At 41.2% G+C, this 16,887-nt stretch overlaps 1 protein-coding gene across 5 annotated transcripts in view; it reads left to right on the forward strand.

The window, feature by feature from the left end:
- Positions 1-14,487: 14,487 nt before the first annotated feature.
- The window catches only part of hdac4 (histone deacetylase 4), a 138,070-nt gene continuing 135,670 nt past the window's right edge, over positions 14,488-16,887 (forward strand). For 3 of the 5 annotated variants that reach the window (XM_084361260.1, XM_084361261.1, XM_084361262.1), the window contains exon 1: positions 14,488-14,781. The gene's annotated coding sequence lies outside the window, so the exon portion shown is untranslated. The remainder of the gene's footprint in view (positions 14,782-16,887) is intronic. The other 2 variants (XM_084361264.1, XM_084361265.1) reach the window with 1 other exon arrangement.

Consider the following 16,887-nt stretch of genomic DNA (forward strand, 5'->3'; position numbering starts at 1 on the left):
TGAGACTATATATTGTCTTGTATTTCATCATGAAATTAAATAAGCCTCTTCTACTTGTTCTAATACTTGGCTTTACCCACTTAGTCATTATTTCCACATTACTGACAATTATTGATCAGAAATCTCTTTGTGTTTGTATTTTATGAAAGTGCCAATAGTCATCCCTACACTATTGTTGCAATATTGATTTCAAAGCAGGGTCTCTGTTGTCGCCCAGTCCTAACATTTATGAAGTGCTTTTGAGAAGATCTCAAAATATCGATGCAGACTCCCTGAGAGTGTGCATGAAGGGCTCGGAAAAATCTGGGAGAGAGCTCTCATGGACTACACAATCCTACCAGACCTACCAGGAACACACCTCAAAGTCTGTGAGTCCATAGGTGTGCAAATTGAGACCAGAGGATGTTGGGAAGGTGAATAACTGCTGCAATAAACAATGCTGATATGGTCGTATGAGCTGAGTAGAAGTGTCATAAGTGTTATAAGACAGCTTTTGTCCACCTCTCTGAACATGATTGGATGTTACCAGTCAGCTGATCAATGAGTCACTGATGGTAACACATGAATGAAGCATCAGATGATGCAAGTGTGACTTCAGCAAAACACAATGCTCCATGTGAATCATTCTTGTTGAACAAATCATTACTTGCAGGACACAGTTATGTGTTTCGCTTAATAATTATTTATATGAAAAGAAAGTTGACTATGGATTTGATTGCCATGTAAACATTGTCTCAGCACTTTCCCTCTGATTTTTCTGCACTTGCCATCACATAGCGTTAAAAACCACAACATCCAAGCTGGCGGTCTTTGTCACATGCCACCTCTCTCTCTCCTTCCTTCCCTCTAAGTCGGTAAAACAAAAGTGTAAAACATGGAAAGTGGAAAAAGTGAAACTGGATTTGACAGAATTTTTTATTTTAGGGCTGCCAATTGAATCCACATGAGTCACCGGCTGACTCATATACCATTCACTACTGCCTCCACTTCTGCACCAGAGTCTGAGACAGAGTCAAACGTAGTTGAACTGAATGAATTGTTGTATTCGAGCATTGTAGTAGCCAAAGTCTTATCACATGTGGAACAGTATTCTGCAGTGTCATTCCTGCTGTATAATGTGGACGTCACACTTGGATTGACAGAAATCTTTCTGCCAGAAAGCCTTTAGAAAGTCAGGGGATGAAGCATAGAGAGCAACGAAGCGACAAAGTCCATGCAGAGAGGAGGCTGTGGAGGATGAATGGTTGAAAACAGAAGACTGTCACCTAGAAGACAAACGTCAAGGTTGACTTATTATTGTTAGACTTAGTTAACTTGTTATTTTCATTTTGTTAATTAGTTGCAATTTGGTTTAGGCAACCAAACTACTTGGTTAGGTTTAGGTAAAGATAATAGTTTGGGTTTAAATGGACCCTTTCAAGCACATCTTGTGGTAAAAAGCCCTGAAAGCAAATGCAGCATGTTAGCTTTTTCAATGTGAGCTGCCGTATGAGATGCTTCAGTAATTTAGATATTGTGTTTTTTGTTTGCAACAGACATGTTCTTTGCATCTTTGACAGAGACAAACTCAAAATAATGTATAATAATAACGTTACACTAACAAGTTACGCTGGATGCTGCATTGTACCATCCAGAGTTTGTTACATTGTGCCTGCAGGAAAAGTAAGAATGACAACCAACCAACTCCGTTTACAGTCAGTCTGCTTCCTAATTGTTATTCTTGATTTAAAAAAAAACACAATCAAAAAGTTTCAAGAGGCTCCACATTAAACGTTGTACCAGGGAACAAAAGGAATGAATGAGTTTAAATTTCACCAGGGAACACAGTAATTATTAGTGAGAGGAGCACTTTGCCCTGGTGGATTTCACTGTTGACTGGAACGCACGGTTAAATTCCCTGTAGGTGTTCACCGTTTGGCTCCTTTTGTGTACTGATGTGAACACAACATGGTTTATAGAGAGGCCGACGGATTAATACGTCTTAAATTTTATAGTTTTTATCTGTAAAAGCTGCCTTAAACTGGCACCAACGGATTTTAAATACTATTATATAGTCCATAAATTCTGTCTGTTATTTATATAATCATTGTTGCTCTTATAAGACACATCTAATTACAGCCTTCCTTTCTCCCACGCTGTCCTCTGTCAAGTGACACTTGTATTCAGGTTGTGTTAGTGTGACGATATTTCTCCCTTTATGCGCAGAGGAAAATGCCTACAGTTCTATAACAATGCAATATGGTGTTAGAAGAATACGTGTGTGCCCGCAACCTCCTCTGTGATCATGCAGGTCGAGTGGCTCTTATATTCAAAGGTCACCTAAGACAATCAGGCACTGATTTAGAGCCACAGAGTGAAGGGTTGCAGGGCTACGTGCTTGTATGCAGGACGATATCTTGACTTTTACGAAAGAGCTACAGTCACAGTGAGAGAACGCTCACATTGGAAAGAAATATAGAGGAATGAGTGTTTAACCTAAATGTAATATTTAAGGATCCTTGGACCACATTGATGTAACAATAATTATCTTTTTTCTGTCATTTCTTAGATGGTGCACTCAGAGCTGCATGGTTGCAGGGTTATTTCTCACCCCCAAGCCGATGGAAAGTTGGAAGTTTCCTAGTCCACAAAACGTTTCTGGAGCTTCACAACAAAACAGCATTGCAGCAGTTACAACTTTAGTAACTGGGGACTTGTTTAATAACCATACATGCCAACCCTCCCGATTTTCCCAGAGAAAGTGTTTTATTGGCCCCCAGGGTCAAGATTCTCCCATATTTCGCACAATTTATGAATCATAACCTGTTTCTGGCACTGTGCAGCATGTAGTCTGCTGTACTGTTCAGTGAGCGAGAGACAGACAAAGAAATCAAGAGGAGAAAGAACATTTAAACAAACTTCAGGTGCCCTGGAGAGAACACTAAATCAGCCACATTGATTTCTCACAATGCTTCAGTGCCCATGAAGAGGCTGACAAACATAGGGCAGTGGTTTGCACGGACTCTCTCAGGGGCAGGGGCAAAAAAATGACTGAATGAAAAGTCATATTTTATGCCACAGATTTTGGTAAGTTATGCGAGAGGGCAAATTATTCTGCATTTATTTCTGAGAATTAAAAGTAAAATTAAAATTATTTGACATAAAAAAGCTGTTGCATGCAACTTATTATTAAGGCCCGAGCAGGGAACCTGCAAGTACCCTATTGTTTTTTTTGTAGTGATCATTTTTTGTCCCAAATGATCGCATTTTTCATTGCCTGAACATACCCCAAAACTCACCAAACATATATGTCCCACCTGGCGAAAATTTTTATAATCTGTTGTCGTTGTGAATTTCCATCACTAGGTGGCGCTCTAATCAAGGAAAGCGCGTTTTGGCTAATAACTCCCACATACTTTGTCGCACATTCAAAAACCTCAAAATCAATGTGTGATCATGTAACTACACTGGCTGCATAGCATACACCTCTTGTTTTTACATTTTACATCTGTAGATGTTTTTTAATATTTTTTATCATTTTTTTATTATTTTTTATGTGTAAATATTAGCATGTTAGCTCAATAGCTTCCAGGTCATGTGATCAATTGACTCAAAATCATGTTGGGATCATGTAACTACACTGGCTGCATGAGATACACCTCTTGTTTTTACATTTTACATCTCTAAATATTTTTTATTATTTTTTATTGGCAAATATTAGCATTTTTAGCAAATATTAGCATGTTAGCTCAATAGCTCCCAGGTCATGTGATCAATTGACTCAAAATCAGTGTGGGGTCATGTAACTACACTGGCTGCATGAGATACGCCTCTTGTTTTTACGTTTTACATCTTTTCATATTTTTTATTAATTTTTATTATTTTTTGTTAATTATTATATGTAAATATCAGCATGTTAGCTGAATAGCTTCCAGGTCATGCGTCTGCCCTCCGACAGCGCCGCGGCCCGGCGTACGTGGGGGGGCGAGGGCCCGTTCATCGCTGCTTGCAGCTTTAATTTTGTGATTGTAATTCTTTAAATGTCAAAATGAGGAAATACAGTCCTTGAATCTCAAATTTGTCAGGGATAAGACCCCAAGTGTCAAAATCCTCCCTATTTCTAAGGTCTCAAGGCTGACACGTATGCTTATAATGTGCTTATAATGTAAAAAAGACCAAAAAAAAAGAAAATACAAAATGGCTTCATGCAGCTTGTCCAGCTTATTTCATGTCTCCAGCAGCCATGAGATTCTAAATCGATTTGGAAAAAAAGTTATTTACATCCTTTTTAAGCTGAAATCGTCACTGTAGCAGTTGAACCCCGCCTCAAGCTTGGGACCTTGGGGCTTCCTGGAGACTTGGGTTACATTGGACAAACTTTATGGCGCCATTTTATGTTTTTTTTTTTTTAAGTTTTAAAACAAGTCCCTGTCTACTTCAGTTGTTCAGGAGAATGCTGCAGCACTGTTTTGCCATGAAGCTCCGGAAATGTTTTGTGGACTACGAAACTTCACCTGACTTTCCATCAAAATGAGGGTGAGTAGATAATGACTGAATCCTGATTTTCCTTTCAGGATCTGTAAACATATCTATTAATGGAACAGTACAATTGAAAACAATTGCAAAACTGAAGCCTATACTGTGCAAGCCAGCAACAAAGCCAGCACAATGTGACTCTTTATCCAGTGGGTTTAAGTGCACAGCCCCAGTTATGTAATAGATGATAATCCGATGTTACCATAGTAATGCTGCTCACAACTGGCGTGGAGATCGCACTGTGCTGAAAGTAGGAATCAAAGCTCCTTTTCCACCTCGCTGTCATTCCTCGAGCTCTCCTTCTGTGCACTAATGTGTCGGCGTTGTCGGTGGATTAGAGCTGCATTCTGTTTATCGCACTGTCACAGGACTTTGACTCTGCTGGAGGTGTTCTCCACACCTCTTAGTGCCTTTTCGGATGTTCCTGAGCGGCCCGGAAAACAAACCCCACGTTTTGACATGCAAAAGGCTTGTTTCAGGTTCTGCGTAGGTATTCAGACGCGGGGGGACCGAAATTTGCTGCAACAAAACAAGGGATTGTTTCGACTCCAGAAACACCTAATCCACTGAAATAACACATTTCATCTTGTGTTGAACTCTTAAGCCAAATCTAATGAAAAACACAAGATGAAGAGGGAAAAGTGAGAAACAGACTCTTCCGGCTTTTGCTCTAAATCTAGGGAAGGATTACTTCGCTTTATGGATGTGCTATGAATTGAACATCTGTGCGGGCCAACGAAGCCAAACAGATGAAACAGTCCAGTCAGTGATGTCTCATTATCACAGGGGTCAGCATTAGTCGTCTGGGGGACAGGATATGACTTGGGATTTTGGTTAGGGGTTAGAGTAAACTGAGAGATGAAGGCTCAATTCAAGAGCAGTACAATCAAGTTCAAGAGAAAGAGCTGCAAAAGTTACTTATCCGGCTCGAATGAATTCAAATCCATCTTAACAAATGCAACTTAACACAAATAAAATGGCACGTCAAAAGAAAAACAGGACAAGGAGGTACGAATATTAAGTCCCGTCATGTAGTACAGCAAGACTGTTGGTGTAAAGTGTGAGGTAAGGAGGACTGCGTCTCCATGGTCATGCCAACAGACTCTCATGAAGTGCACTTCAAAAAATCGAGATGAAGAGGAAGACGGAGAATAAAAGACGGAGCGAGAGAGGCTCACGGGGGGAACGTACAGTGGGGAGATGGCACATACGCAGGCAGGCGTGATAACAGTCATCTGAGGGATCCTCGCAGTCAGGAGACCCACGAGGGATCGCTGAAGCCGCATACATCTGAACTGCTGCCACCGTGCCTGGCTTGGCTTAACAGGATTGGCTGGTGTGCTGTGGCTTGGATACCATTAATCCCTCTTATCCACTTACTGCACCTTAAACTGTGGAGGAAGGATTGTTGCTATCTCCTGTTGGTTATCCCTGCTTTAAACCTGCGGCGGAGCAGAGGGGAAAGCTTCATATTACATCCGAAACCACTTATGTGTGTTCGCATAGAGTTTTAAATTACATTCCACAGCTCGGGTCATTTGTGTTGGTTGATGTTTCTATTGTATTGCATTGCACTGTATTGTATTCTGTTATTTTAAAAGCATTCCTGGTTTCTCCGTATCCACCAGGTTCTTTGTTATTTATCCTTTGTATCCTTTGTCTGCTCTCAGATCAGGTCCTTTAAAATCTGCTTTGATTTTCAAGGTTCATATATTCTCCACTGGTCCATGTAGCTTAAGGGTTTTGTATTTTGTATAGCTCATTTATGCTCAGAGTTAAATATGCATACGGATACTGAAGGAGCCTTCTGTCCATACCCTGGGTTCCTTTAGTCCGTATGTTTTCTGAGAGCTTACAGATACAGACCAACAGAGCAGTACCTCCGGTAGCCGTTGGAGGCAGTGTAGCAGTGTAGACAATGATTCAAGTGACACACGACCACAGGACAAGAAGAAGAAGTTTTAAAAATGTGGGAACATTTCATGATGTTACTTACAGACAAACCGTTACTACGGAACAGCTGGGAGAAGGTTGGACGGGAATTAAATGTGAGTTGGATGTTGGCGAAGGAAAAGTGGACCGGTCCGTGCAAGACCGATTCCACTCTGAGCGGCGCCCTCTAGTGGTGGTACTGCTTAACATACAAGCATGGACACCACTTCTAAACCAAAACAAATGTGTACATGCAGGTTATTTTAAAACATGGATGAACTGCCTCAAAATAGGCGACGGACTTCGTTCCTCCTTTTTCTCACTGCCAGCAGACGAGTTTCTGTCTGTTTCACCTCTGACATCACGAATGCCCTTTTTTATATCTTATACTACAGTCTTTCTAACTCCTTTTTAACGCTGCCTGAGTGATAGAGCGCTGCTTGCACTGAGAAGGACGTAACACTATTTACGTATCAACTTCCTTAAGTTCAACATGTGTCATAAGATCACACTGGAAAACAGGTGATAATAAGCACCATCACCGCCGATCGGCGCTGCGGCCGATAAATACCCGTCACTATGCAGAGTTGAATGTACCCTTTCCCATTTAAGACAAAAGCCAGGTCTTAGTGGCTGTTTTGTTTTTGTCTCAGTGTTCCCTGAGAGGAACTGCCAGCTCCCCAGCTCCCCTCGATCTATACACCTTCGATGGCTTTCTTCTGTTGGCATTCGCACCACCAACCAGGAACCCTGAAGTGACGTAAGCCGGCCGACTTTTTCTTTACAAGCTGTTGTTTGTTTATTGTGCCGTTTGCTGTTTACACAGCTGACAGGGTTGTAAAAATGGCGGTTGCCGGCACCTGCTCCTGCTCCTGAGACCGACCAATCAACGCACACTTGCTTCACTCAAAGTTCCTCTGGTGTGTGGAGGGTATGGTTCACAGTTCTTGCAGTGCGGGTACAATAAAAAAGCCTCATGATTTGACAGCAGGCCTGTTTCCCACAATATCTACTTACTTAAAGCAATCGGTTTGCAATCATGCAGATCTTGTGTTCTGTGGCCTCCATCTAATGTCAGGAATCTTGCCTCTCTGAGATAAAATCGCTTGCGTCTGAAAGAAAGTTGTCTCTCTGCTGGACCAGAGGGCCAAATCAATGAACTGAGCATTCACGACAGAAAGGACTAAAACCCTGGGCCTTAATTAAGTTAGCTGGATGCACAAACACACGCCCTGTTAGCCTTTTCCCTTCTTTTGTGGGTGGCTGAAATCTTGAAATTAAATAAGATAATGGAAAAGAGGAACATTATTAGATTATTCCAGAAGGGTTACAAGTAAAGCCCTGTTCTCTCCCGGCAGTTCATCACAGTACCAGCAGCAGTTTCCTCTGTTTATCGCATGTGCCGCATTTGCATGCCCTGGCATCTACCCTCCGCCGCTCCGTCCCGCTTCGAATTGCATTAACCTACAGTGTGCGAATGTGCCAACGTTAGCTTATCTCCTAAAAGATAATGCTGCGCTCTCTGGAGAATGCTCAGCTATCTCGGGTTTTGGAGGGAATTGATCTTCCCGTCATAACGAGCAGGAAATCCATCCGCTGCTGTCAAAGCAATATTACAATGAAGGAGTTCAGTGTGTTTTTTTCCTGCAGATCTTGGATGACTTCAGAGCTCAAATAGAATTACCAGTCGTTTTGGAAGAAAAGCAGCTAGATTTGATGAAGCAGGTGTTTTGAAAGGCCTGTATTGGCATTTCTGGTGGGTTGTTTGCAGCGTTTGGGTGTACAAGCTGCTTCTGTTAGCAGAGAGGAATTAGTTGTGGCTTATTAGTATTTTGATGCAAAGAAGACTAAATGCATATAGTTTTTTACTGACAAAAACTAGAATAAACCTGCTGGCTTTTACTGCATTTATGATAATCTGGTCCATCTGCTGAGGATTTGAGATCCATCTCTGTGGACTACAGTCTCTACTCTCTAAGTAGTTTGGTTCTAAACCTAAAAATGTTAAGGATCCCTCTCCACAGATAGGATCCAGGTGAAACACTGATGTTCACCTGATGGTTAGCATCGCACTGGTTCCCTCGACTTTACATGAAAATAGCTTAAGCTTGAGTTACCCACAGACCTTATTTCAGGCATTGAACCGAAAAACCATTCAAAAAACCCATTAACTTTGAGATGAGGGAAACCGAAGTGCAAAAATGCTCCCAAAAATGGGACTAATTCCTGCAGCAATAAGGTGCACTCATGGATGACATACTACCTAGAATGCACTGTGGATGGATCCAGTGATATATACTGTACATTAAAGTTTAAACAAACAATAATTAGACATTTGTGAAAGTTGCCTATCTGGAATATTTTGTTCCCCACTCCCTTTCTTTCACATTAACAGGTGTGCATGTTCACATTTTAGCCCAGAAATATGAACTTTAACATTGTAAAGTCATAAAAGCCTAAAGCCAAAACCTGAAAGCATCGCCAATCAATTTGAATGACAAAGTGGATTATTGAGTTCATCCGATCTCACATTATTTTCAGCGACACTCTCTCTTCACTATTAACCGTGCAGCAGCTAAGACGACAGGCGACTGACAACTTGGACCAAATCCATCCTGCTCGAGAATTTCATCAGAGACACAAAACTTATTTTTTTGGCAGTATTGCAATTGACAATGAATAAGTGCTGCTGTGGAGACTCGCTCAGGTTCATGTTGACATCACTCAGCTGAACTTAAACAAAATGTCACATTAGACAGCATAGCTGCAGGGTCTCTGCCAACGACAGCATTCAGGCTTGTCATAGTATTTCGGTTTGTCTTTTGTCTTCAATTCCGGTGAGCTAAACTTTCCAATAGGAGTTTCATTTTTTCTAAAGACGGGTGTCACCAATGCTGACAAAGCTGACAAGACGAGTTTCAGCACAGGTGAGACAAAAATATAAAGAAGAAGGAGAAAAAAAAAAAACAGTTGCTTTTGTCACTTTGTCAAATGTTGTCATTTTGACACTTTAATAAGTGCTTGGTAAAAAAACTTCCACAAAGGTGCTGAGGTGAAATGAGGTTTCTCCTTCCCCAGACATTCAACAGGTTTATTAACAGTTTTACTCCAAAATTAGCATGTATGAGCAGGTTTTTTAATCCTGGGTAGACTTTTAAAAATAACTCCTTCCCTATTGCCAGTAGACCCCATGTGCCTTTTGGTCTTTTTTCCTGTGTGTCACGTTCTTCATCACATATGCACCAGAAAAACAGGAAACAGTAGAAAGCAGCAGATCATACAACTCATCAGACTACATGCAGAGGAGGTTAAAAGTCTTAATCAATAACAGTCAGCATCAGACGCATTGTTTCTTCTGGAGCTGATAATGAAAGGAACGGAGTGAGACATCTCGCTTCTTCGTCGTCTCTGTCGAGAGTTGCACATGTTTAACATTAACATGTTATAAAATTCGGGGGGCAGACAAGCTCTGGTGGTGCGACCAGGAGCACTGAGATTGTTTGTGCACTTGACTGATGCACGTGCTTCTTGTCTCTACGACAACAATATCTCGACAACCGTCGCTGTTTGATCAACACTGCTCCTTTGTGATTTACTATCCATTTGTTGACATCGGGACATTGGAGCAAAGAGGCTGTGGGTGCATGACATCCTCAGTAGGAGACAGAAATACGGTGAATATTATATATATATATATATATATATATATATATATAACCCAGGCCAGTAAAAAGAAAATGAAGGACAGTGATGTCTGAAAAGAAGCGTTCAGAGCGGCTGCACAAAAAAGTCACAGTGCTTGGAAAGAAGACGCTGGGGAGTATTTCTATAGCACCCAGACCTGCTCTATGATTCAAAAAAGACATGAAAATATCTCTCTCTACTTGCTGAAGTGCAACTAAAAGACACTATTTCTACATCATGCAACCTCACACAGGACAATGTGGTGGACTCACCATAAAAATGACACGTATATTAATTATTCTAGAAATTATCCCACACAAAATCAATCAATAAAAATTCCTGTGAGAAAAAAAAATATCTGTGAGCCTGGACATTGACTGTATCTGTCAGGTAGAATGAGGAATAGGAGCAATCAAAGAAATACGCTACTTATTAAGTTCTTCTCACCCACCTCTGGTCGGGTCCAGTTCACTCTCTGTACAAATAAAGGCAAGAATCTTTATTTGAAACACATTAGTAGCATTAGATATACGCAGTGTCCTCCGGCAGGACTGGGTGATGGACAAGAAAATGGTCCTAATAAAATCTTCTGTGAGTGCTGGTGGTGTATTATATTGAATGTTATGGCATCATGTGTGAGCTATATCTGCTTCCATTAGATAAACTCTGGATGCATCCCGTTTCACACTGCTGCCACGGACGAGTTACAGAGGATGCTCATTATGTTGTCAGTGGTATCCTTTTAGAGGAGAGTGCGGCCCGGGTTGAGTTGTCCCATCTATGTTCAAATCAGCTTTCTTCACTTGCTCATGTGGACAAGCCCATTTGAGAGGATACTTATTATGCTGTCAGTGTTTTCTTTAGAGAGCGGCTCGACTGGGTTGAGTTGTTCTTTTCAGATGGGCCCCCGCTCTTAAAGCGGGGGTGCCGGTGTTTACATAATCCCAGTCGTACCGCTGCTTCATCTGTGGCGGCGTCAGGTGGCCTTTGAAGTCTGGCGTTAATGTGGTCGTCAGTGGTGCCGTGCTGCTTTCGGATCGCCGGGTATGAGCTCATACTGCACACTGCTGGATGACAGTTCGCACATTTCTTGGTCTTTTCTGTGTATGTTTCTTTTGCGCTGCCTCTCTGTGTGTGCTCTCTAGTCTGAACATCTTTTACAGGGAGGTTTGGATTCACAGGTTCGTCTTTGATCATGAAGAGAAAAAAAAAGTCCATCGTTTTCAACCTCCTGTCCGGTCCCCATAATCAGCACCGAGCAGCCTGTCTGGATAATAAGTAGATGAAATAGTGTTTCAAAGGGACGAAGAAGAGATTCACAACTCATTTTGCTGTTTCATCTACCCAATTAAAACTGTTTTCCCACGAGCATTGTTCGTGTTTTTACTGATATTGTGTCGTCTGGCGGTGATGTCTTTGCTTCTTGCCTAAGCCTAAACATATGTGTTCCTACTCCTATGCTGACAACTGTTTATTAAAAGTTGGGGGAGATTTGACTTGATAATTAACAGCTTTCTTCGGGGACAGATTGACTGATTTTGTCCTAAAATCCACAGTTTTAAAGGAGACCTAATACATTTTTTCCCCCTTTCTGTCAGTGTTGTTCCTCTGCATGTAAAAGGTCTTGAAAGTAATAAAAAAAAGTCCACACCAATGGGAGCTCCTCTCACATATCTTCTGCCTAACTGTTAGTTTGAACGCTCTGTTGTTGTTAGCGGTGCTGGCTCAGGCGTGTGTGAGCTGACCAATCAGAGCAGACTGGGCATTTAGGAGGAGGGGCCTTAAAGAGACAGGAGCCAGAAAACAGTGTTCAGACAGAGGGGGAATACATTGCTGCAGCACTGAGCAGTATGACGAAACTGATGTGCATACGGGGGAAAAAATGTTAAATTATTGATATTATTTTAAACCTTTTTGTCATATTTTGATATATTGTATACAACTCTTCACTGGTGCTCACTCACTTGTGATTATGCTCATAATAGCTGAATGTTTAGACTTCACAGAGCATTTCTGTGACAAAGATGCATCATATTCAACCTGAAAACAAGGAAAGCATCACGTAATGATCCTGAGCCTGTTAATGGGGCTGTGTGGAAAGTTTGCCCTCATCAAAGAGCAGTTTGTTGGAGAAAATTCACAGTTATAGATATAATACCTAACATTTCAATATGTCCAAAAAAAACTAAACCTTTATTATACATTTTGTTGAGTTGTGTACTTGTAACTTCTGGGGCGGAAAAATCAGATTATACGTCAGAGAGAGGGGAAAGGAATCGACTGAACCTAACATGATTAAAACTTTAATACTTTACCTCGTCTGTGAACATTTCTGCCTCAGTTACATCAGATAGATTTCCATCAGCAATGTTGATTGTTTGACAAAGAAGAAAAACAACTCCCGACGTCACTAAAACTACTTTTGTTTTGTTTTGAGCGACCGCGAGCAGCAGAAATTACACACTGTGTGTTTGAGTTTCTCTTTGCATGGTAGAATTTGGTGAGTTTTGTGTTTGTGATACACCAAAGTGAGCTGAGCGAAGAAAACATGTGGTAGATATGACGCAAACATAAAGGCAGTCAACAGCACTGGCAGGTACGGTCTGTTGCAAGTATTACACCTCTGGTTGTGCTGTGGAGCTTTTCCTTTAAAGCAGAGCATCTGACTTCCATTACAATCAGAAAGTTTACACTGCTTATGAGTAGTTATAAACCACATTTTTGTTAATGACATCAGATGTTTAGGGGAGGGCTGTCTTCCAGGAGGCAGATTATCATCTTCTTAACCAACAGTGAATGAAAAACACCATTAGCAAACACGTTGGGAGGATACAAGTCTCGCTTTTCCCAACTGGAAAATCTCCTCCTGGCATACTGTACGTCTCTCCACCAAAGTATTAAAACAACTGCCGAATGCGACAAGTCGACACATGTTCTCTGCAGTTGTGGAAAGTCAGTCTTGAAAAGGTTGCCTGGAAATAGAAGAAGGCGAGGCCGACTGAGGCTGAAGCAAATAACAATATTCACAGACAGAGTGCAGTGAACTTCGCAGATTGGATGGTGAAGAAGCTCCACGAGAGTTGTCAGGCTGAGACTGTCGATTTTACTGAATATATTTATATTTATCCTGCAGATTAATTTAAATGTGATGTAAACATGTATTGTCAACCAGGTCCATAATAATTGGTATAACAGTTACATGATCACACAAACTTTTTTGACCAAGTTGCAACAGTTTTGATTATTTAACACGACATATTTCTGTATTTTGTCATTCGTCGGTGCTAATTTAAGTGGGTGAAGCTCAGCTGGAAAAAGATGAAGTCATGTACCTGCGGTCACCAAACATCATTTTACCAATATGTGAATTTTAAGACATTTGTGGGGTTTGTTTGCTTATGTTGCATTCACTGTCCCTCTTAGGACTTTCTATTTGCAGCAGTTGGTTATTAAGTCAAACCTGATATAAACAAACATAAAGCTTCCTTAAATTAGCAAATGGTTCCTCTTAGCACTAATATTGGACTTTATTTAGATGCAGCTGTCAGCGATGGACACTTTACAGCCACAGGGTTTGTTGGCACTTTGGTTCTTTTAACCAGGACGGAGACATTTTAGCTGTCAGAAACTCCCGATAACTGCATGAGCGTCTTCTCTGACTCGGCTGCTTGTAATTACAGTCTGACTGATGTGACATAAACACAGGACTTTGCTGCCAGAGAGACATCACTGTCAATCAAATCTGATCAAACCAGGGACACACGCACAAGATTCTGACTGGTAAAGGTTAAGTTTATGATAGCTGAGGATATGTTTTTCTTCACTCTGAGGAAATAAATACTGAAGATTTTTAGTCCCCCTGCGGTCAAAAATATGTTTTCCTTCTTGTTCCTACAAGTGAATGTTGGCTGTTTTCTCAGTTATTGCTGAAAGCTTACATTTTCTCTGCGCTTCACTGAAAATCTGATTTTGAGAGGCGGGCCTAAGAGCATAATTTGTGACATCACAAATCGTTTGGAAGTGAGATGTGGAAACTTGAACCCTACGTTGCACATACACTGAGAATAGACTTCACAGTGAAGGAGGAGACAGCGCGTGTCCAGTAGGAAAACTGAAAATTGCATATACATACAGTGTATTCAGGAGCTTTCATGAGGGAGAAAGGTGCCGTTTTGTAGGATTTTAATGTGGTAATTCTACTTTTTCCTCACATAACATCCCTGTAGATTTTAGGATATTGTAATAAGACAAGACAGAAAAGGTAGGAGGAGTTCACTGAGCATCTGCAGCACACTGTATATTACATGAGTGGTTAAAAATACAATAATTCCCATTAAACAAGATAAAAGCAGCAGAACGATGGAGCAGATCCAGTGAAGCTCTCCTCCTCTCAGTGTAAACACACTGACAGACTTCTCTCGTGTCTCCACTCACTCTCACATCATTTTCCTCCTCGCTGTCAGTCATCCCGTCCCGCAGACCCCGCCTCCTACGGAAATACAGGAGGTTTGACACGTGATTAAAGACTATGGCGGAGCTGTTGGCTCAGTGATTTCTCACAGTACCGACGGGTCCTAAAACCCTGCCCTGTGGATGCTCCTCGAGGTTGGGAGAAAGCCAGCCATTTGCGCCCAACGGTGCTCAACTCAGGTAGCGTCTCTTTTTTTTCTGTCTTTGTCACGAAAAAACACACACAAGTCAGACAGTGTTTCTCTTCGGCTTGGTGGACTCCAAAAAAAAAAAAAAAAAAAAAAAGTGTATCTGGTGGTGGTTGTGCGCTTTTTCCTCCTCGGAGTCAAGCGGAGTTGCAGTTAATCTGCCCTGCGTGACTTTTTCCCCTGCGAGTTTGCGTCGTGTTTTTAAGAGTTTCGGGGGGAAGACGGTGGAAGTGTTGCGCAAGAGTTGACAGTGTTGCTCAGTGTGACTTGCTCGGAGTGGATTAAAAACTGTACGTGTTGTGCAACATTGTTCCTCCGCCACCTCAGCTGCTCGGTGTGGGTTGAGTTTTCACTCTCGCTGCTCGATACTTTGCCTCTGAACCCGCCTGACACACGCTGTCATGTCGGAAAAGCTGCTTTTACGCACAGCGGCCGCTTCAAACTGTCACTTTCCAAACTTTCTACTTTCCCTTTGTGCTGTTGTTGGTTTCTTTTTGACGCTGCGGCGCGGCGCCATACGTTGACACACTTGTTTCAGAGAGTCGCCAGATGTACAGGTTGTGTGTTTACCAGTGAAGTACGTCACGCGTTCAGAGGAGCTGTTTCTGCTCCGGACTGTCCTCGACGACGCTTTTACGTGTGCTGGAGGTTTTGAGCCGGGGTTGAACCGCCGCGGCCACAGTTTTGGGTGTAAACTTTGTGTCCTCCTGAAGTGTAAACACAAGAGAGCAGCAGCAGGACGAGGCTGAGGCTGGACTGCAGCTCACAAGCTTCAGACTCTCCTCAGTGAAACAAAATTTTCATGACAGTAAAGCTGTTTTTTTCCTTCTTCTTTGCACCACTTTATGTTTGGAAAGCTTTTAGACATTCAAGTTAAAGCAGGGGTCTGAAACTCAAATTATCTTGGGGCCACTGCAGCGTTCAGGCACTACGAGAAAGAGCAATATTTCAGAAACTTTTCTTTATTTTTAATTTCCATTGTTTGCAGATCGAAGCCGTGCACTGAAGTAACAAATGAAAAACATTTGTACTGGCAGCATTTCTGCTCATATTTTCTTTATGTTTAACAGTTTTTGACAGTGCAAATATTTTTCCTTATAAATTATTTACTTGCACCTTGAACTAGGCTTGTTGTCTCGGTGGTCTACGCTCCCGGTAGTCGGGCTTACACCGAGTACATTACTTGGCCACCCCCCTAATATTTCCTATATTAATGAGTTAGTAATACAAACTTATCTTTTCCGTAACTGAATAAACAAGCTGTTTGACACTGGACACTGTTTGAAGCTAGACAGGTGGCAGGGTCCGCCACATATAAACAAAGTAAAACAGTGTGAAATTGTGTTGTTGTCCTTCAAGGTTTATTCTGCCATGAAAACAGTTTGTTTACTCAGTTTTTGTCTGCATAAAGAAATCAGTCAATAAAGATATTTATCTTCTGATTTAAAATTTCTTCCCCAAAACTACATAGTGCATCTTTAAAGATGTGTGAAACCTTTTTATTTATGTAAGATTTTGCACCGTTTTATCCACCCAGACAACAATAAAACAGATCCATCTATAACTGTACACTTGACTTGATTAACAAGCAGACTCCAGTGACCGTTTATATCACAGCTGCAGGTTAATGAAACATTTTAATATCATTTATGGCAGCGAGAATATGACAAACTATCTGCGTTTTCTTCTTCTAGATAAAAACGAAGCATATCTATCTATATACACCACTTAAAACTAGTTAGGGATATGTTTGGTCTGATGTGGACTCGAAGCATGTGGTGAAAAACCATGAAACATGTAGTTAACCCTTTATTTTAAGGTCCCTGTAATAAGCCTTATGGGTAATAAGGCCTTTCTATCATACAATGCTTATTAACATGAATGAGATTGAATAGGTGTTAGTAAGAGCCTGATAAACACATTCTGTTGGATTAAAGACATTTATAAGGACTTACCAGAAATGCGTTAACACTTTATAGACTGCTTAAGAACATTAAATAAATCCTTACGAGATTATAGTTGCATAATTATAAGGAGCCTGGAGTCTGAGCCGCATGTCTTGTAATCTTTAAATTAATCTGTGAATAAGTGCAGTAAA

This window comes from Pagrus pagrus (assembly GCF_965226575.1).
Source record: "Pagrus pagrus genome assembly, chromosome: 9".
NCBI classification, from domain to species: domain Eukaryota; kingdom Metazoa; phylum Chordata; class Actinopteri; order Spariformes; family Sparidae; genus Pagrus; species Pagrus pagrus.